The sequence below is a fragment of the Pecten maximus genome, chromosome 4 (assembly GCF_902652985.1).
Source record: "Pecten maximus chromosome 4, xPecMax1.1, whole genome shotgun sequence".
In the NCBI taxonomy this organism is placed as follows: Eukaryota; Metazoa; Mollusca; class Bivalvia; order Pectinida; family Pectinidae; genus Pecten; species Pecten maximus.
Window position 1 is genome coordinate 23,423,740 of NC_047018.1, and position 17,701 is coordinate 23,441,440.

General features: G+C 39.7%; 1 long non-coding RNA gene across 1 annotated transcript in view; it reads left to right on the forward strand.

Annotated features, from left to right (window-relative positions):
* Positions 1-1,309: 1,309 nt before the first annotated feature.
* LOC117325552 overlaps positions 1,310-17,701 on the forward strand; it is a 43,569-nt gene continuing 27,177 nt past the window's right edge. The window contains exon 1 of the long non-coding RNA XR_004532287.1: positions 1,310-2,452. This is a non-coding gene — a long non-coding RNA (uncharacterized LOC117325552). The remainder of the gene's footprint in view (positions 2,453-17,701) is intronic.

Sequence of the window (17,701 nt, forward strand, 5' to 3'; positions counted from 1 at the left end):
ATTTGAAACAAAATTATAATCAACAACATGGAATAGATATGACACCAGGAAATGTGGCATCACCTGCAGTTATATAAAACACAGCATTATTGGAATACAGTTGATATTAGTTTTGTATTAGAATAGTGAATAACATTTCATTGTATATCATATTTTTTCATTGAAATGTTTTCGTTAAATATTTCAAACTTAATCAGCGATGTTCTCCATTTCCCAGATGAAACTGATAATGACGATAAACATATATATAATGTTCACAGATCTCTGATATATATCTAAACACAATATGTGTGATACATCTATCGATTTACGTAGCTCTACGTTAAACACGATAAAACACAGCCGTACGCATGATTAAGATGACATATTTCAAAATAAATCAAATCCGATAATTTTCATAACAAAAAAAATTACATTATGACTACATGCCACGAATCATTACCGGGCTGGATTATCAATTGTACAGCAAGCCTGTTGTCTCCAATGGAAGTCTCTGCCTGCTGCTCCGCCAGTCAGTCCCGCCGGAGTTCCCGGATAACCTGTTGTTGGTGAGGCCGAATCCCGCATGCAGATAGCGACAAAACATCAAGGCAATTTGACGCCCTAATAAAGCTTTATAACTCGCTGTTGTGACAAAGCAAACGCTAGCAATTGTCATGAAATGAAAACGACAATACCGCAAATCCATCCGACACGACCAAACTCCCACGGGAAATAAACAGTGGGGTTTATTGTCAAACAAACCATTTAAAACTTTAATGAAAGCCAGCACGAAACTGATCGGTGTTACCGATATTGAAATGGATGTTATGGTATGATCGTAGCTATCAGACTAAGGAGTGGCGCCCTGGTAACGGAGTGGACACGGGACCTACGTTATTAACTGACATGTACCATTACATCGCATGTTTCGGTGGAATAGTGCAACTAGAAAAACCTGTCCTCGTGCAAACAGTCTGGCAATAGATCGAATGGGTGCCTGTTATTGTCTAATGTGTTCTTATCAGGAATCGGTGTCCCAACTTTATTTTTATTACGTACAGAGTAGGAAACTCTTGTCTTATACATGTATTGTACATTTTTTGCCATGTGTACAAACTCAGTCGACAACTGTTGTTTTAGAATCACCACGATCTTGGTGTGAAGTTAACATGTAAATTAGAAGCTACATCCTATTGACTATAAAGTTCGCATCGTAATATATTAGCGAAAATTCAGTTAGTAAAATATATATATATGTGTGTTAAATGTTAAATGATCCAACCGTTCTCAGTTATTTGTCAATTAGTCAATATTGGCAGACGAATGTATAACCGGTTTCTATATATTTCGTCGCCAATGATAATGTCTCCATCTATACCGAAATGTATTTTTTTGTACTTTACTGCTCCATAATATAAAAACGGCAGTGTTTCCTGTAGGTTTCCCTTCCTACATTGATCCGTGCCATAGAGAAACAATTTATCGGGGATTAATTCATTGAGCATTTGTCGCACTTTGTTCCCTGAGCTATCAGGCTGTCTGAATCAATTGGCGACACATACCAAGCACTGCTGATCACCCGACATATATTAAAGATCACATCACTTCGCCTCCCTTCTTGTTTTCGGGAAGAACCAATTTACTACATTTCCATCTTCTAATGGCACTTGGAATCGTATGGTGAATCACAGCGTTACACTGGAGACGTTACCGCCGGTCGCTGTATGTATTGATAACTCTATTCCAAGGAGTCGGGATCGAGCGCTTTCCGCATAACTCCGCCAAACTCCACACCTCTACCTGCGCCGAACAGTAAACCAATGTCGGGCGGAGGGACATGTCGTGTCGGGAGAACGAACCACAACACGTGTTAGTTGTGTTTTAATTTGCTACAATTTAGATTTATTCGATTGTTTGGAATATTATGTGAGTATTTGAGTTTAAGATGGTGTAGTATTGCCGGAGTTAAAATGTAGCGTGTACTTTGTTCAGTGATAGTTTTGTGAGGAGTCATGGCTTAACGAACGTTAAAGTGAACACTGTTTTGTAATTCTATAACAAAAACAACAACTGATACACGTACATATCTACATACATATTTAATTCAAGTGAACATTTATCATACAAACAAGTCGCCATACCTTGTTATCATGGTGTCTATAGAAACGACTTTTATTTGGTCAAACTGACTTTCCCTGTATTTCGGAACATGCATGGATGGCTATTAAAGGGAATTGACCATCCCGTATCCCGACATCTGTCGTGTGTGCCAGTTTAATGGATTTAGGAATGACCCCGTTAATTATTGTGCCATTGGTTTTCCTCGTCTACTTCCCACTCTTCTTTACCATCTTCCTCTGCTTTTATCTACACTCCCGGCGAAACAAATACGACATGGAACCCGACGTCACATAACAACTTTACCAAGGACAATGACGTCAGAAAAACAGGAGCAACCATACCAGGAAACGTATGTATTAAATTGTTTGTTATCTACGTTAAATAAATCTATTACTTAACTTCAGGAATTTACAATCAAAGGCGTTTCTACTATTATAGGCGAATATCAAACTTTTAGGATTGTACAAAAGATACACAGATGTAAATCAGTTTGATAAGAATATCAATTTAAGCTATCAATGAAACAGCATCATACAGTTTTTTTGTCTTTCTATGCCTCTTTGTGCTGGTTGCTTGTGGCAAAAGAGACAAAAGGAAATTACTGAAATCGAAATGTACCTCAACAAATGTCAAGATAAAGTCCTAGGTGACAGGAACGTACTAATGTTGGATAAAAGAGTTTAATATAAGTTTGTACATTAACAGGTGTATTTGGATATGTTTCAACTCTGTAATGTAGATGTATATCCGGGTAATGTTAAACCAAGGAAACCACGTTTATAATTATGATACTAATACTGAATCACATTCTATCCAGTAAAGAACTCAACAGGTTCGCCCATTCTTGAAGGCGATTTCGATTTCTAACAGAATTAAGAAAGAAAGCATATTGTCCTAAACAAGAACATTCACTTTTCATTCATTCGTGTTATTTGGCAAGGAGAGAAAGCTCACACTTTATTCCGATAACGTCAACACCCAATTTGATTGCGTCTTAATTGTGTATAGGCGACGAAATGTTATGAAAATCTCATATCCATTTTGTCATACATGTATATTCCACGCGCCATTGACGATTGTGCCGTGACGGCATTATTTTACCCATAGGAACCTGCTTTTTCCTCCCTTTTTTTTGGGGGGGGGGGGGTGTTAATTTGTCCGTGCGATGTGTGTGTGAGAGAGGGAGTGTGTGTGTGTGTGGGGGGGGGGGGGGGGGGGGGGGGGGGTTCGGTAACGATTGGTGTCATTTGAACCGATATAATGAACATCAAGGGTTGTCATTTTTAGCGAATCTTATTAGTTCAGATACAGTTTTCAAATTCTCGGGTCCCTGAGATTTCACCATAACAACTTCGAAATGCAATGATAGATATATATCTCAACTTTAGTCATGGATATAACCAATCTTACCCTCGAATTGATATATAAATTGTCTCTATCGCAAAGGGTTGGTGAGGTTTATTATAACTATTTATATTTATTTAAGGATTGAACCAGATAATACACTCAATTTTTATGAGTGCACTTCGGTTTTCGGTATTATTAAAATTCATAGGTAAATTTGATTTCCAGTTAAATTAATGTGATATAATTTTAAAACTAAAGTAATACTTCTACAACAAAATTATGTTTAATGTAAAACAAAAATCATTCCTAACTTCAGACTCCCTATTCAAGGCGGACGATATGATTATTGTCACCAGTGATTGGGTAAGACTACCGGGGACACCTGCCTGACGTTTCAAAATCTAGCGTCATTTTTATAACGCTGTCAAACAATTGCTTTAACCAATGAAAGATACATGTAGCGTTACCAAGAGAAAATAAATAGATGAGAAAAAGCATACCAGATACAATTTATCCTATCTTTATATGTATTTGAAAAATCACTCTAACGCCAATCTAAAATGAATTGAGGGGCAACGGAAATATAAATCGACAGCGATAGGATAGCCTTACATATACTTACTCCACAGTAAATATATTTGGTACATGTATGCCTTACACGTTCTACCATTTATTTTCCTTATTCCTAATACAGTTTTCTATTTTATATAAAGTTGGTCGTTTATAGACAAATATCCATTACACTTCCTTCGCAGATATATGGACTGCATTATATAAGTATTATAACATAAAGTAATATGAGGAAATGATGGCCGACGTCATCACCAGACTAAAATGTGAATTTTAGATTAATGTGAATTTATATCAAATTTCAAGTTGGAAAATTGGATTCCGAGTTATTCATGTAACCGGGAATGTTTTATGAAACCAGACAGAACCTTCGACCTCGAAATACATGTTGTTGTTTTTTTTATTAAAGCCAACTACGCTTGTACATACAATGATAGAGACTGATTTCTGAAAAATTTGTAAATATCTAAAGTTATATGTTTTCAACACCACATAATCAAAGGTAAACTAATTTTTTATTTTATTTTATTTATTTATCTATTTTTTTTTCTTTGCTATCTATTTTAAACTGTCGGTTAATATGAATTTTTATCGGGAATCACATAGCACTACAGTATTTCAGTTAATCAAAACACAAAAGGCAATAACTGTTTTGCAATATGGCCAACTAAAACAAATGAATAAAAAAAACAATCCCAATGATCCTTTCTAAATCATGTTGACTAAAGTTTTCAAATCGGCATGCAGACTGACATTTGGGACTTTAATATTGCAGGAATACTTTTGTTGCACCTGAAATATCTGCCCGAGTGTTCTACAAGTCTTTTTTCTTCAAAATATCTTATAATTCCTCTTCGTTTTTTGAAGCGAAACATTGTTGGGGTATATCGTCTGTCATATTGTAAACAAGGTGATGCCGAACAATCGTTTGTTTCCAGCATTCTTATTGGCTGTTGTCCAAGGCGTTGCGTGATTGGATTGGTCCGCAATATTTGGAGAATTTATTTTTTAGCACAAACAGGTCTACTCACTGATAGGTCCTTGTGTGGAAAACAGGAAATTGACCAACGAAAATTAAGCAAACGCTCCAGACCTATTACAAAATAAATTATTAGCTTGAATGATCAAAATTTATATAATCCCTGCCTAAATCATTACAGAGATGATAGATTGTTTTTGTTTTTACCGTTCAAAATGGTGTTTTCTATAAACCACGTTGAAATCCGCTGATTATAATTCGGTTCGGATCCAATTCAAGAGAAGGTAGAGTAAGTGTCTATTTTGCTGAATTTCCGTAAACATACACATGTACATATTCACAATCATTTTGTTAGAAAATATTACCAGGCAACAACAGAAAAAGGTTGAAATTGCGTTTATAGCTACATCTATAACAATATTCATGCTTTTACACTGACTTTGACCCTATTGACCCTACAAATATATTAATTTAATGTATTTCATCTATAGTAAGTAATTGAAATACATGTATATTGAATACATTATTTATAGTATTTTATTTAAATACACTTACCTTTAACACTGTGACCGTAAAGAACACATGCTTTGTTATACTGGACTTGATCTGTGCAGGGCCTATAGCTGTTGTGGGTCGAACCCACCTGGGCAGGGCCAAGGTAAGGTTTTCCACGTGCACTGGTACAGGGTCATGCGGGGTCAAAGTGACACACTCGACCAATTCTTGCGCTCACCTCTCATACGTGACAATAACAACTATATACGTACACAGGCACATATGACATCACAAATGTTCGGGTTAATCGGTAGAATATCAATGTTGCCGGGGTTACCCGGTAGAATACCAGAGTTGTTAGGTTACTCGGTAGATTACCGATGTTGTTTAAATTGCGTTGAGCAGCCCATTCAAAATGGCGCCGTCTTGTTGTGAAGCGTGTGTCACAGGAATACAGCGTCACGGACCTGGCTACCCATTCCCACTTTTTTCGACGCATAATTTGTTTTGCAATGAAATAAATCGAAAATTGAATGGTTTTCCGTTGAATATAACATCTATTTCGCCCTTTATGTCATAATATAGCGATATTTTTCATTCTTGCTTATCACTCGTGGAAAATATTGATATTCTATCATACTCGTGAAATATATATTACATTTATATTCAACCCTATGTATGGTAAGTCCTGTCCTAGTGTGAAAATAGACACCATAACCTGCATGTATTAAGTCCTAGTGTCACATTTAACCCAAGTCCTCTGTCCTATATAACCAAAGTGCCCTGTCACATTTAACCAAAGACCTCTGTCAAATATAACCAAAGTGTTCTGTCATATATAACGAAAAACCTCTGTCAAATATATAACCAATGTCCTCTGTCAATTATAACCAAAGCCCATTGTCATATATAACAATGTCCTCTGTCATATATAACTAATACCCTCTGTCACACATACATTTTGTAGCTGAGTATCTCTGCTATCAAAGCTATAATCCAATTGGTCATCGTATATAGTTTTAAAACAAACATTACCAAATGCGTGATTGTTGATAGTAAAAGTTTAGGACAGTACAGAGGACAGAGATGAAAAAGAACCTTCAATAAAGGCAAGTTACACATAAAGTATGTGCCGAAACAAAACTGCACCAGCTAGACAGCTGATTCATGACGTCATAATGTTGAAGTGTGCACGTTTCAAAATAATATGAAGTTAATTGTCTCCATACCTGCCTTTATAGCGCTGCCACATGACTGTAATGTTGTTGTTTACACCGATACCACATTCTTCATTAATACCGGAAGTAATTAATGCCTGCTGATCATTATCAGAGATTTCCATGTACATCGTAGTCCGATTCATTAGCTAAGTAATGATTCGAAACATAAGGAGTGATAAAAAAATTGGAACAACCTGTAGCTAAAACAGGAAACAGTCGTGTTGTAAGGGAACCAGTGGTGTGTTGCTAATTGTAACTTTGTAAAGCAGTATCGCAATTAGGGAATGCAAACCTATACCATAAGACATTACTATGATATGTGTACATCAAGGTTAAACATCTTCAACGCATACCGCAGTACTACCTGTACCGCCGATAACAAATCACGCTTTCTATCAATGCGGTACAATACCAATAATGTTAGGGTTACATGGCACAATATCACTAATGTTAGGGTTACTCGGTACAATATCTCTAATGTAAGGGTTACTCGGTACAATATCACTAATGTTAGGGTTACTCGGTACAATATCACTAATGTTAGGGTTACTCGGTATGATATCACTAATGTTAGGGTTACTCGGTACAATATCACTAATGTTAGGGTTACTCGGTACAATATCTCTAATGTTAGGGTTACTCGGTACAATATCACTAATGTTAGGGTTACTCGGTACAATATCTCTAATGTTAGGGTTACTCGGTACAATATCACTAATGTTAGGGTTACTCGGTATAATATCACTAATGTTAGGGTTACTCGGTACAATATCACTAATGTTAGGGTTACTCGGTATAATATCACTAATGTTAGGGTTACTCGGTACAATATCACTAATGTTAGGGTTACTCGGTACAATATCACTAATGTTAGGGTTACTCGGTACAATATCTCTAATGTTAGGGTTACTCGGTACAATATCACTAATGTTAGGGTTACTCGGTATAATATCACTAATGTTAGGGTTACTCGGTACAATATCTCTAATGTTAGGGTTACTCGGTACAATATCACTAATGTTAGGGTTACTCGGTATGATATCACTTATGTTAGGGTTACTCGGTATAATATCACTAATGTTAGGGTTACTCGGTATAATATCACTAATGTTAGGGTTACTCGGTACAATATCACTAATGTTAGGGTTACTCGGTATGATATCACTAATGTTAGGGTTACTCGGTACAATATCACTAATGTTAGGGTTACTCGGTATGATATCAGTGTTGTTAGGGTTACTCGGTATGATATCAATGTTGTTAGTGTTACTCGGTATGATATCACTAATGTTAGGGTTACTCGGTACAATATCACTAATGTTAGGGTTACTCGGTATGATATCAATGTTGTTAGGGTTACTCGGTACAATATCACTAATGTTAGGGTTACTCGGTATGATATCAATGTTGTTAGTGTTACTCGGTATGATATCACTAATGTTAGGGTCACTCGGTATGATATCAATGTTGTTAGGGTTACTCGGTACAATATCACTAATGTTAGGCTTACTCGGTATGATATCACTAATGTTAGTGTTACTCGGTATGATATCAATGTTGTTAGGGTTACTCGGTATGATATCAATGTTGTTAGGGTTACTCGGTATAATATCACTAATGTTAGGCTTACTCGGTATGATATCACTAATGTTAGTGTTACTCGGTATGATATCAATGTTGTTAGGGTTACTCGGTATGATATCAATGTTGTTAGGGTTACTCGGTATGATATCAATGTTGTTAGGGTTACAGTACAATATCACTAATGTTAGGGTTACTCGGTATAATATCTCTAATGTTAGGGTTACTCGGTATGATATCACTAATGTTAGGGTTACTCGGTATGATATCAATGTTGTTAGGGTTACTCGGTATAATATCAATATTGTTAGGGTTACTCAGTATAATATCAATGTTGTTAGGGTTACTCGGTACAATATCAATGTTGTTAGGGTTACTCGGTATGATATCAATGTTGATAGGGTTACCCGGTACAATATCACTAATGTTAGGGTTACTCGGTATGATATCAATGTTGTTAGGGTTACTCGGTATGATATCAATGTTGCTAGGGTTACTCGGTATGATATCAATGTTGTTAGGGTTACTCGGTATGATATCAATGTTGTTAGGGTTACCCGGTACAATATCAATGTCGTTAGGGTTACTCGGTATGATATCAATGTTGCCAGGGTTACACAGTACAATATCAATGTCGTTAGGGTTACTCGGTATGATATCAATGTTGTTAGGGTTACTCGGTATGATACCAATGTTGTTAGGGCTACTCGGTATGATACCAATGTTGTTAGGGTTACTCGGTATGATATCAATGTTGTTAGGGTTACTCGGTATGATATCAATGTTGTTAGGGTTACCCGGTATGATATCAATGTTGTTAGGGTTACTCGGTATGATATATATGTTGTGAGGGTTACTTGGTATGATATAAATGTTGTTAGGGTTACTCGGTACAATATCAATGTTGTTAGGGTTACTCGGTATGATATCAATGTTGTTTGGGTTACTCGGTATGATATCAATGTTGTTAGGGTTACTCGGTATGATATCAATGTTGTTAGGGTTACTCGGTATGATACCAATGTTGTTAGGGTTACTCAGTATAATATCACTAATGTTAGGGTTACTCGGTATGATACCAATGTTGTTAGGGTTACCCGGTATGATACCAATGTTGTTAGGGTTACTCGGTATAATATCACTAATGTTAGGGTTACTCGGTATGATATCAATGTTGTTAGGGTTACTCGGTACAATATCAATGTTGTTAGGGTTACTCGGTATGATATCAATGTTGTTAGGGTTACTCGGTATGATATCAATGTTGTTAGGGTTACTCGGTATGATATCAATGTTGTTAGGGTTACTCGGTATGATATCAATGTTGTTAGGGTTACTCGGTATGATATCAATGTTGTTAGGGTTACTCGGTATGATATCAATGTTGTTAGGGTTACTCGGTATGATATCAATGTTGTTAGGGTTACTCGGTATGATATCAATGTTGTTAGGGTTACCCGGTATGATATCAATGTTGTTAGGGTTACCCGGTATGATATCAATGTTGTTAGGGTTACTCGGTATGATATCAATGTTGTTAGGGTTACTCGGTATGATATAAATGTTGTTAGGGTTACTCGGTATGATATCAATGTTGTTAGGGCTACTCGGTATGATACCAATGTTGTTAGGGTTACTCGGTATGATACCAATGTTGTTAGGGTTACTCGGTATGATATCAATGTTGTTAGGGTTACCCGGTATGATATCAATGTTGTTAGGGTTACTCGGTATGATATCAATGTTGTTAGGGTTACTTGGTATGATATAAATGTTGTTAGGGTTACTCGGTACAATATCAATGTTGTTAGGGTTACTCGGTATGATATCAATGTTGTTAGGGTTACTCAGTATAATATCACTAATGTTAGGGTTACTCGGTATGATATCAATGTTGTTAGGGTTACTACTCGGTATGATACCAATGTTGTTAGGGTTACTCGGTATGATATCAATGTTGTTTGGGTTACTCGGTATGATATCAATGTTGTTAGGGTTACTCGGTATGATATCAATGTTGTTAGGGTTACCCGGTATGATACCAATGTTGTTAGGGTTACTCAGTATAATATCACTAATGTTAGGGTTACTCGGTATGATACCAATGTTGTTAGGGTTACCCGGTATGATACCAATGTTGTTAGGGTTACTCGGTATAATATCACTAATGTTAGGGTTACTCGGTATGATATCAATGTTGTTAGGGTTACTCGGTACAATATCAATGTTGTTAGGGTTACTCGGTATGATATCAATGTTGTTAGGGTTACTCGGTATGATATCAATGTTGTTAGGGTTACTCGGTATGATATCAATGTTGTTAGGGTTACTCGGTATGATATCAATGTTGTTAGGGTTACTCGGTATGATATCAATGTTGTTAGGGTTACTCGGTATGATATCAATGTTGTTAGGGTTACCCGGTATGATATCAATGTTGTTAGGGTTACCCGGTATGATATCAATGTTGTTAGGGTTACTCGGTATGATATCAATGTTGTTAGGGTTACTCGGTATGATATAAATGTTGTTAGGGTTACTCGGTATGATATCAATGTTGTTAGGGTTACTCGGTATGATATCAATGTTGTTAGGGTTACTCGGTATGATATCAATGTTGTTAGGGTTACCCGGTATGATATCAATGTTGTTAGGGTTACCCGGTATGATATCAATGTTGTTAGGGTTACTCGGTATGATATCAATGTTGTTAGGGTTACTCGGTATGATATCAATGTTGTTAGGGTTACTTGGTATGATATCAATGTTGTTAGGGTTACTCGGTATGATATCAATGTTGTTAGGGTTACTCGGTATGATATCAATGTTGTTAGGGTTTCCCGGTATAATATCAATGTTGTTAGGGTTACCCGGTATGAATGATATAAACACTTGAATCTGCGCTTTTGGTCATGGCACCTGATGCCAAAATGAAATGGATATTAATCGATCCATGTTGGTGTATAGTCCACATGTGTTTACAATCTATGATTGAGTTAAGCATTTAAATGTCATCTTTAAAGTTATTGTCCTACATTTCTCACCGCACTGCAGACAAAGTGAACGCACATTAGCGGGTTATGAGTAATTCGTTCCTGGCAAAAATTAATGTTTGTAGAAATAAACATAAAATCATCAATTAAATCTGAACATTTTAATCAATATATTAATTGCCAGTTACTTTGATCCATCGGGGTTTTTTTTAATCCGGCAGCAGGAATATTCTTGACGTCAAAATACACTTAATGAAGTGACGTCAGACAAAACGACGTCATTTAGTGATAACATTACGAACATTGCTCTTCATATCACTACGCCAATGAGAATTATGGGGAAGTTATGATCTGAGAAGTTTTTATTAATTAATATCATATAGTGACAATGCAAAGCAGATAGAAATTTTGATGAACAACCAACATATGCAATTTTCGGTTTCTGCTTTGTTATTGTTTCTACCACAATTGGATGTATCATATTCCAGACTGACCAGTGTGTAAACGTGCCAGCTACTGGTATATGTCCTTCCGGCATTTTGATTGGTTGATATTTTGAACTTTGACAACAAACTTTGCATGCGTCAACATTACGTCAACAATCAATGCGCCGTTATATCGTCGTGTCCAAGTTGTGACTTGCATGTCATGGTGTCGGAAACTGTTACGTTCTCCCATCTGTTTCAAATATGGTGTGGTAGTGTGGAGGTGATGGTAATGGTGGAGGTGGTGGTAGTGGAAGTGGTGGTAGTGGTGGTAGTGGTAGTGGAGGTGGTGGTAGTGGTAGTGGAAGTGTGGGTGGTAGTGTAGTGGTGGTAGTGGTAGTGGAAGTGGTGGTAGTGGTGGTAGTGGTAGTGGAGGTGGTGGTAGTGGTGGTGGTGGAGGTGGTTGTAGTGGTGGTAGTGGTGAAGGTGGTGGTAGTGGTGGTGGTGGTGGTAGTGGTGGTGGTGGCGTGGGTGAGGTGGTGGTAGTGGTGGTGGTGGTGGTGGTGGTGGTGGTGGTGGTGGTGGTGGTGGTAGCGTGGTGAGTGGGTGGTGGTGTGGTGGGGAGGTGGTAGGGGGGTGGTCGGTGGTGTGGTAGTGGAAACGGTGGTGGTCTAGTGTGGTGGTCTGGGTGGTGGGTAGGTGGTGGTGTGGTGGTGGTGGTGGCGTGGTGGTGTGGTGGTGGTGGTGGTGGTGTAGTGGTGCGTGGTGGTCGTGGTGTGGTGGGTAGTGGTCGGTGGTGGTATTGTCGTGGTGGTCGTGGTGTCGTGGTGGTCGTGTGTGGTGGTGTGGTCGTGTGCTGGTAGTGGTCGTGTAGTGGTGGTGGTGGTGGTGGTGTGGTGGTGTGGTCGTGGTGGAGTGGTGGTGTGTGGTGTGGTGGTGAGTGGTGGTGTGGTGGGTGGTGAAGGTGGTGGTAGGGAGTGGTTGGTGAGGGGGTGGTTTGGGGGAGGTGGTGGTAGTGGTAGTGGTGATGGTAGTGGTGGTAGTGGTAGTGGAGGTGAAGGTAGTGGTGAAGGTAGTGGTAGTGGTGAAGGTGGTGGTAGCGGTGGTTTGGGGGAGGTGGTGGTAGTGGTGGTGGTAGTGGTGGTAGTGGTAGTGGTGAAGGTAGTGGTAGTGGTGGTAGTGGTGAAGGTGGTGGTAGCGGTGGTTTGGGGGAGGTGGTGGTAGTGGTGGTGGTAGTGGTGGTAGTGGTAGTGGTGAGGTAGTGGTAGTGGTGGTAGTGGTAGTAGTGCTGGTAGTGGTAGTGGTAGTGGTGAAGGTGGTGGTAGTGGTAGTGGCGGTGATGGTAGTGGTGGAGGTGATGGTAGTGGTGGTAGTGGTAGTGGAGGTGAAGGTAGTGGTGAAGGTAGTGGTAGTGGTGAAGGTGGTGGTAGCGGTGGTTTGGAAGTGGTGGGTAGTGGTGGTGGTGGTAGTGGTAGGCGGTGGTTTGGGGGGGGGTGTGTGGTGGTGGTGGTAGTGTGTGTCGTGGTGTGGTGAGGTGGTGTGGTAGCGGGTGGTAGTGGTGTGGTGGTAGTGGTGAAGGTGGTGGTAGTGGTGAAGGTGGTGGTAGTGGTGGTGGTGGTGGTGGTGGTGGTAGTGGTGGTAGTGGTGGTGGTGGTGGTAGTGGTGGCGGTGGTGGTAGTGGTAGTGGTGGTGGTGGTAGTGGTAGTGGTGAAGGTGGTGGTAGCGGTGGTTTGGGGGAGGTGGTGGTAGCGGTGGTTTGGGGGAGGTGGTGGTAGCGGTGGTTTGGGGGAGGCGGAGGAAATGGTTATCAACAATGTCTCTATTAACGTTAACATATCAATATTGATGTCGATTTAGATTGATCATGCTGTTCATTAAAACAAAAGGCAAGCACATGGAATCGCGTGCCATTGCACACACACATGCAATACACGTTCGTACGTAAACAAACTGCTACAATGTGTGGTTTGATTACTATTGTCATCCGTCTTTGTATATTGATACTTAAAAGTCGACGTTGTACGCATCCTATTGAAATGTTGATCAAAGGCAGCAGTCGCTCGTGTGTCTTACATGTATACAGAGGTAACCACATGTCCCAGGATTGGACTACGGATGCGAGCAGGTAGACACTACATCATAGGGTCTAATAACCAATCGATAGGTTCATGTAGTAATATCAGAACAGGGAGGTAGTATAACCGGTTATCGGAAATATTACAACACGGTATCATTTTCCGTGGAATATATCTATGTCATCATAATTGTATCGCATGTATAACGGATAATCATATGGTATTATATCAAATCAATTATTAATATATTTTTCAGAATAAGGGGTTTATATGGTGGCTGATTTGTGCCATTTTCGCTATTTCGCTTTTTCGCTTTTTCGTGTTAGTTTAACGCGAAAAAGCGAAATTTTAACATTAGATTTGCGCTTTTTCGCGGTTTTTCCATGGCGAAAAAGCGAAAAAGCGAAAATGGCACAAATCAGCCACCATAGGTTTATGTCATACTTTTTGTTATAGATTGAAGCCGCCCGGAGGCAGAATAATTTGCCTGCCATGTTGATATTTAATAGAAACAGCCGAAAGCTGACTCGTATTGCGTGTTTACGCGTATACAAACAAATAGAGAAGTTATGGCCTGCCAATCTTATATATACTGGAAGCACTCAAGGAAGAATGCATGTTTGCACAGATAAATAGTTGTATGTGTTTGAGGGAAATCTGTACATTTTTGTTGAGTATACCAATAATACATAAATACACGTAAATCTTCCGTCAATTTGCCGATTTGTAAATGTACATTTTTTGTACGTTACCTGTGATATATGTTACCTTTAATGTACGATAATTGTTAGTTACGTTACCTATAATGTACGTTACCTGTTATTTACGTTACCTGTTATTTACGTTACCTGTAATGTACGTTATCTGCTATTTACGTTACCTGTAATGTACGAAATCAGTAATGTACGTTATCTGTTTTACGTTACCTATAAGTTACGTTACCTATAAGGTACGTTATCTGCTATTTACGTTACCTGTAATGAATGTTACCTGTAGTGTACGTGTCCTGTTTTTTACGTTAAAAGTAATGTACGTTACCTGTTATTTACGTTACCTGTAATGTACGTTAACAGTGATGTACGTTACCTGTTATTTACGTTACCTGTAATGTACGTTACCTGTAGTGTACGTTACCTGTTACACGTGTTTGTACGTTACCTATGATATACGTTACCTATAATGGACGTTACCTATGATGTACGTTACCTGTGATGTACGTTACCTGTAGTGTACGTTACCTGTTACACGTGTTTGTACGTTACCTATGATATACGTTACCGGTAATGTATGTTACCTATGATGTACGTTACCTATGATGTACGTTACCTGTAGTGTACGTTACCTGTTACACGTGTATGTACGTTAACTGTGATCACGTTAAGCCTGTCTTCCGCAAGTGAACAAGTGATATCGACAGTTACAAAAATAATAGGAAAACAAACCCATGATCAATATGCATGAGAGAAAACCTATAAGGAAACGTCCTTGCAAACTACCACATTTTAGTAATCACACTCGAAGCGCCAACGACGAACCTTGCTGCTTTTAGGAGGAACATTTTCTGAGTGGCTTCGTCTAGTCCTATCACCAGATTTGTTTCAGTTTCCGTATAATACCTACGCAATTTATTTCTATTACCTTCAATTATGCGCTGTGTACTTTTCTCCCGTATTCATTAGATATTGTGAGAACGAATCGGTATGTATTTGGAATGATTTCGGTATTACCAATAATACTTATCTTGGAGATTGGATTAAACCTCCATTTCGTCGTAATGAGTTACGCCATAGCGATGCACTACGAGGTAATAGGATATTGTGCACATCGTGCCGAACTCCCTTAACCAGCGTATAAATGAGAAAATCCGAAATTTACACAATAAAACAACTAGAAGTGTTGGATGACACGAAATACAATATCTCACAAGTTTTACGATGGTAATTATGGTCAAACTGTTCATAGTATATTTTCTAAGTGTCAATTAAACTTGCGAAAATAATTGGACAGTACATATTTCTATAAATGTACTAAGTGAAATTAAGCAGTGAAAGACCAGATCAGTTAAAACACGGCTCGACGTACTAGTGACCGTCGTCAATGGTAGACGAGATCACACTCGCATCCTAGTGACCGTCGTCAATGGTAGACCAGATCACGCTCGATGTACTAGTGATCGTCGTCAATGGTAGACCAGATCACACTCGACGTACTAGTGATCGTCGTCAATGGTAGACCAGATCACACTCGATGTACTAGTGACCGTCGTCAATGGTAGACCAGATCACGCTCGGCGTACTAGTGACCGTCGTCAATGGTAGACCAGATCACACTCGATGTACTAGTGACCGTCGTCAATGGTAGACCAGATCACACTCGACGTACTAGTGATCGTCGTCAATGGTAGACCAGATCACACTCGATGTACTAGTGACCGTCGTCAATGGTAGACCAGATCACACTCGACGTACTAGTGACCGTCGTCAATGGTAGACCAGATCACACTCGACGTACTAGTGACCGTCGTCAATGGTAGACCAGATCACGCTCGGCGTACTAGTGACCGTCGTCAATGGTAGACCAGATCACGCTCGACGTACTAGTGACCGTCGTCAATGGTAGACCAGATCACGCTCGGCGTACTAGTGACCGTCATCAATGGTAGACCAGATCACACTCGACGTACTAGTGACCGTCGTCAATGGTAGACCAGATCACGCTCGGCGTACTAGTGACCGTCGTCAATGGTAGACCAGATCACACTCGACGTACTAGTGACCGTCGTCAATGGTAGACCAGATCACGCTCGGCGTACACCTGACCGTCGTCAATGGTGTGACCGTCGTCAATGGTAGACCAGATCACACTCGACGTACTAGTGACCGTCGTCAATGGTAGACCAGATCACACTCGACGTACTAGTGACCGTCGTGAATGGTAGACCAGATCACGCTCGGCGTACTAGTGACCGTCGTCAATGGTAGACCAGATCACACTCGACGTACTAGTGACCGTCGTCAATGGTAGACCAGATCACGCTCGTCGTCAATGGTAGACCAGATCACGCTCGACGTACTAGTGACCGTCGTCAATGGTAGACCAGATCACGCTCGTCGTCAATGGTAGACCAGATCACGCTCGGCGTCAATGGTAGACCAGATCACGCTCGTCGTCAATGGTAGACCAGATCACACTCGACGTACTAGTGACCGTCGTCAATGGTAGACCAGATCACACTCGACGTACTATTGACCGTCGTCAATGGTAGACCAGATCACACTCGACGCACTAGTGACCGTCGTCAATGGTGTGGCCGTCGTCAATGGTAGACCAGATCACACTCGACGTACTAGTGACCGTCGTCAATGGTAGACCAGATCACGCTCGGCGTACTAGTGACCGTCGTCAATGGTAGACCAGACCAGTTAAAGCACGGCTCGGCGAACAAGAGAAGAGCGCACATGAGTTAGTTGACGATGATCGATGTTGGTCTGTCCTGATTTACCGGCCTTCTGTCATTATGGAGTAAGAAATCCAGCACCCACCGGAGTTAGCACCATGTAGAATTGATTGGAAAGAGTAACAAACGTTTATCACACAAACTTTTAAAATGCCGGTAACATCGTGAGATAGTTAACTCTGATAATGTGTAAAGTGTTTCTCAACTCGTAATTGGAAACACTTGCGCAAGTAGAGCCTGTCGAGGGGTGTCTACTTCTTTAAAACATGTTAAAATCAACACCAACGATACCGAGACCAACACAAATGGAAAACAAAAACAAAACAAACACGTGGCAGGCGTTTGGCGGCATGCGAACAATTCTCCAAGGCATGAGCAAACGGGGACGTGATTGTAGGGAAAAACGGGGTGATTAGATGGACTCAATTATACAAGTTTTACCATTTAAAAGTATGC